Source organism: Pinus tabuliformis, chromosome 3_2 (assembly GCF_031772625.1).
Source record: "Pinus tabuliformis cultivar Carrire ecotype Pingquan chromosome 3_2, CPIR1, whole genome shotgun sequence".
NCBI classification, from domain to species: Eukaryota; Viridiplantae; Streptophyta; class Pinopsida; order Pinales; family Pinaceae; genus Pinus; species Pinus tabuliformis.
In genome coordinates, this window is record NC_142302.1 from 967053818 (window position 1) to 967059865 (window position 6048).

Here is a 6048-nt window from a genome sequence, read left to right on the forward strand (position 1 = left end):
TTCCGAGTTGGTGTCAGGAATGAGGGAAGCGAAGGCCTTTTCCAGTTCTGCCTGATCCTGGAAGGGGTGATCCATTGAAGAAAAGAGACAGCAGCGCGGGGGCGCTCTGCCAGAGGTCAGAAAGGGAGGGGAGGGCAGAAGGCCTAGAGGAAGCGAGGGCAGGAGGCCCTGGGGAGCAGCGGGGGTCAGCAGCAGGAGGCTGCAGCCTAGCAGCAGCGCTGCCAGGCCCAGGCGCGCGCAGGGGGTCGGGTCAGAAGCGCGGGCGGGAGCAGCTCGATCTCTCGGTTCAATTTCTATAATAGGTAGATCAAAGGTAGTGGGCTTGGCCCGGTTCGGTTACTATTCGCACGACGAGCACCGACCTTGCTCGGGATCGAACACAAGACCGGTCCGTCATGACGAGGTCGACCTTACCACTACGCCGCCTTCACGACCTTCAAAGGTAGTGGGCTTGGCCCGGTTCGGTTACTATTCGCACGACGAGCACCGACCTTGCTCGGGATCGAACACAAGGCCGGTCCGTCATGACGAGGTCGACCTTACCACTACGCCGCCTCCACGACCTTAAAAGGTAGTGGGCTTGGCCCGGTTCGGTTACTATTCGCACGATGAGCACCGACCTTGCTCGGGATCGAACACAAGACCGGTCCGTCATGACGAGGTCGACCTTACCACTACGCCGCCTCCACGACCTTAATTAATATTTTTATTCTCCAACAAAATTACTGAAAATTTTCAAAGTCAAGCAGCCATATCTCCTTTTGTATTTTACAAGTTTGTATATAGATAACATATGGATGGCACAAAATTTCCATTTTCCGCACTCAATTAACTCTCAATTCTTCTCGTTTTCCTTTTCTCTTTTCCCACCATCGAATCAATCAACAAATCTAGTTTTTATTTTCCTTTTCCAATTTCTGTTTATCAGTTTCTCACGTTCCTTTTTCCAAAAATCAAATCCATAACTGCCTGCAGCATTAAATTTGAATGGACGTCCACAAGATATTTCAGTTTCCACTGTTTTCTTTTTACACGGGTAAAATAGAATTTCATTTCTATTAAACGTCTTTGTGTCACAAGTCTTTAAAGGCTTAACAAATTTCCTTAAAACAAAAATAAAAAAAAATACTCTTAATCAATTAAAAATAATTTTAAAGTATACTTCATGCCCATCATTCCTACTTTACTTATTACTAATAATTATTAATAAGCCTCTTTTTCTTTTCCTTTTCCAATTTCTGTTTCCGTATTTCTCGCTTTCTTTAAAATATACTTCATGCTCATCATTCCTACTTTACTTTTTTTTTTTCAAAAGGTGGAAAAACCTATCAAACTCAGTTTGTCATTCCTACTTTACTTATTACTAATAATTATTAATAAGCCTCTTTTTCTTTTCCTTTTCCAATTTCTGTTTCCATATTTCTCGCTTTCTTTAAAATATACTTCATGCCCATCATTCCTACTTTACTTATTACTAATAATTATTAATAAGCCTCTTTTTCTTTTCCTTTTCCAATTTCTGTTTCCGTATTTCTCGCTTTCTTTCAAATCCATCACTAGTCTGCGGGATTAAATTTGAATGAACGTCCGGAAGATATTTCAGTCTCCACTGTTTTCTTTTTCCCAGTAGGCCCCTTTTCTGTGTTTACGCGGCTAACAAAATTTCAATAAAGTTCGAATGATTATGATTTTTCCGGCACATATTTTCTCATTTCCGAAACTCAAGACTCTCATTTCTCCCTCTGTTTGGTTTATTCCGAGTAGTTTGGTTTATTCCAAGTAACATTGAACTTACGTGAATCGCACATTAAGTTCCGGAAGAATTCTCACCACTTTTGACTTCTTCAATGAAATAACGTTTTATGTCTTCTTCTTTTTTTTTTCTCTAATTGATTATATCTTAAATAGGTATATAGAGTAAGTTTTAAAATGAAAATGCGAATTATCAAAATCAATTTAAAAAAAATAATTTAGTAAAAATATTTAATATATATATATATATATTTGATTTTTTTTTAATTTCCTAAAATTAAAATTATGTCTGGAGTCACAGTCAAATAACCCACTTTTCTTCTCTTTTAAGGATTTCCATATCCAATTTCCCATTTTCTTCTCTTTATTCATCATCAAATACATTTTTGTTCTCCTTTTACAATTTCCCTTTTCTCTGGAGTCAGAGTCAAATGAGCCACGTTTCTTCTCTTTTACGGATTTCTATATCCAATTTCCCATTTTCTTCTCCTTATTCATCATCAAATACATTTTTGTTCTCCTTTTACAATTTCCCTTTTTTTCCAACCTCAAATCAATTAACAAATCTAATTTTTCTTTTCTTTTTCCAAGTTCTATTCCCCAGTTTCTCATTTTCTTCTTTTTCAGAAATCAAATCCATGTGTGTCTGCAAGAACTTGCGTGAATCGCACATTAAGTTCAGGAAGAATTCCCACCACTTTTGACTTCTTCAATGAAATGACGTTTTTTTTTTTTTCCCTAATTGATTATATCTCAAATATATAGAGTAAGTTTTAAAGTTTATCCAACTCATCTGGAATTATCTTTGTTGAGATTTGGACTGGATTTACAATCAAGTTTTTTTTTCTGAAAAAAAAAGTTTTATAATGAAAAAGTGTATTATCAAAATCAATTTTAAATAATTTTATAAAAAATCAATCAATAAATCTAGTTTTTCTTTTCTTTTTCCCAGTTTCTCATTTTCTTCCTTTTCAGAAATCAAATCCATGTGTGTCTGCAGGGTTAAGTAATGAACGTCCGGAAGATTTTTCGGTCTCTACTGTTTTCTTTTTCCCAGTGCATTGACAGATTCCTACCACTATCGATCTAATATTATACGGATTCCTGTGCATCGAATTTTGCGGGTTTGCAATACGGCGATGCGTATGGTAATAGCTGTTGGAAGACTTTGCGCCGTAATAGCAATGGGCATGTTTAACAATTAAATAATTATCACTAAATATGTAGATTGATATATTATTATGGTTATTAAAAAAAATCATCATATTTGTAATCATCAGTTAATAGCTTTTAAAAAGTAGATTTTCATTTCTATTAAATGTCTTTGTGTCATACGTCTTTAAAGGGTTAACAAACTTCCTTAAAACAAAAACAAAAAAATACTCTTAACTAATCAAAAATAATTTTAAAATTTACTTCATGCTCATCATTCCTACTCTACTTCTTACTAATATTTATTAATAAATTAAAATTTTTAATTTTTAAATATTTTAATTTATAAAAAATTTAGCAACATTATATAGATATCCGGAGTTATAAAATGCCAATGACTCGGGTTTATTTAATGTTGTTTTGAGTTTCTCAAAACCAAAAATACACCAAGGTAAAATCATTTATGATTACCAAATATTATTCGGCTGTTTAAAGAAAATATTAATAACTTCGATTCATCTCATAACAATATTTATGTTCTTTAAAAAATAATAAAATTAAATTTAAAAACATTTTATACTTTTAAAATAAACTAATAGAGTGCTTTTTGTTTGTTACCATAAAATTTAAATGTAATAGTGCTCTCGCTCTTTCCTATTTCCTAGTATAAATGGATTTCTTTAACATACAGAATATAAATATAATTAGTTATCTCATCATCACAAATATAATAATTAATCTAAAAATTAAATATTTTCAATTTTTTAAAATATTAATAAATTCAAAATATCATGATATGTACATTTAAAAAGAAATGATAATATTACAAAAGAATAAAATACAATTAAAAATTATGATATTATAAAATGATTAAGTCAACTAATATTTAGGAACATTTTTGTATTTATTAAATTTGACTAGAAAATTAATTTAAATAAAATAAAAACAATTTTTAATTAGTTTTATGATGATGATCATGGGGCTTCACTTGGGGAGCAATATCATATCACGTGGATTCATATCGGGGGATATATATTGAGGAAAAAATAACATAATGTATTGAGGGATATATAGGGGATAAAAGGCTTTTATATTGGCAAATATAAAAAATGGAGCTCAAAGTTAATGAAAAAATATAAACAGAAATATAAAATGTTAATCAAAAAATGGATACCTACAATATTTAGTGAAAGTAGGGGTTTTTTAAATTGAGAATTTTTATTGGGTTCATATTGGTAGGGGGTTAAATAATGTGATTTTTAGAGAGATTTTCCAATATGTAGTCAAATTAAGGGTATTGTTTAATATGCCAAGAACGCACGTGATATGTCAGAGGTTCACGAAGTGAATCCCCTGTGATGATGATGATGGTGGTTAACGTCCGCTGAGACCAAACTTTGGTCTATCAGACCTTAAGAAAATCCTTTGTCGCATGGTCAAACTAAGTACAATATCGGCATGACCGATATGTCGGGTTCGTGCATTCTCGCATGTAGTGTCCCGGTCCCCCACAATTGTAACAAATAACCTGTCCTCAACCTCTACTAGGTCCTCCTCCACCTCGGCCTTGTCCACGCCCCTAATATTCACCTCACGCTCCCCCTGTGCCTTGGTCCAGAGGCCATGTTTCTTCTTGCACCTTATATGCAAGCGTTCTATCCATCATTAGCTCATAACTACAACAATTACACTCATGATGACCCACCGATTGATAGAAGTTGCAGAAGAGTTGTTGCGGTGTCTGTACAAATTTCTGCAGCAAATGGCAATTGTCTATCACATGTTTTCCAGCTACCTGACAGATAGCGCACCATAGCATGGGCCCTGTACTTGGCCCTGTTGAAGCTTCCGGCCTCGGACGCATTGGTCCCCCTGCTGCAACATAATTTGCGAAGACTGGGCAAAGATCTTTGTCGTGCCCTTGACTTTTTCATTTCAAGCACCAAACTTCTTCGCACAGCTCTGGACGAACTACTCTATCTTTCTTCAAACTCTGAAATTTTAGGCATAGGTTCTACAACTGCACGTGAATCTGCTAAACCCCTAAATTAGCATCTTGCATAGGTGTCTCGTCCAATCTCATTGCAATCTCCAAGGCTTTTGCCTAGGTCCCAATCTTTTGCTGTGATAAAACAACCCTTAGATGAGGCAGGAGCGAAGCCACGAACCATTCACGGTGCTGCCCATCCGTAACATTCATGTTGGCTTCGCGAATTGTGCACTTCAATCTCTGATCCAGGTCCAGGGTGTCTCGCCAAGCTTCATCATGATCTCCTTGAATCCCACAATTAATTACACTTCAGACTTGGGCCTACTGAATTCCTTATTCGGTGCGATCTGAATATCTGCTAATGAAGCCATTGGGTTATCAGTGCAGCACTTAATGTAGCATGTCAGCGTGCGTTCCTGCAAAGCAGTGACCAGCGTTGCTTTCTTCATTTGATCATCTGTAATACCCTAGTGACCAATGTTGGTGATGGTCTGAGGTTTAGTTGGGACTTCTTACCGGGGAGATCCCCTGACATGTTGGCAGGTCCAACACTATCAACATTTTGGCACTAGAAGGAGGGGCAGATGACAAGTTGAGTCCTCACAATCTGTTTTGAATCTTTGCATATTCATCATGACTAACTACAAAGTTTCTCTTCCGAAGTGTATATCTTATGGAAATGAATTTGAAGTCTCAGAAGAGCTCTTGGAAAACTTGTTGCATAAAACGTACAATGGTGGACGCCAAGTAACCTTGGTGAGATACGCTGTTAAGGTCCAACCCTAACCCCCTTATTTATGTAATAGGGTCGAGTCATAGTTATAGTTAGTTAAAGAGTCAATAAAGCCCATATTAATAATTGTAAGTGGTTGACCCGCATTTAAAGAAGGGACCACAGTTAGTTGCAAATGGGCCATGGTATTAGATAGATGGTATTAATAAGAACCATGGTACTGACCCATGGTATTGCATGTATGAATCCTATATAAAGGATAGAGACTCCCCATTGAGGAGCGTCGTGTCTTATTTTGTAATTGAGCCCTACTCTATTGGAGGTTTCCCCCTCGAAGAGGCAAGTGAACATTGCTTTCCTTTCTGAATAATAAAATACATGCTGTTATTTCTCATTGTTCTGTGTTCTGGGTTATATTTCT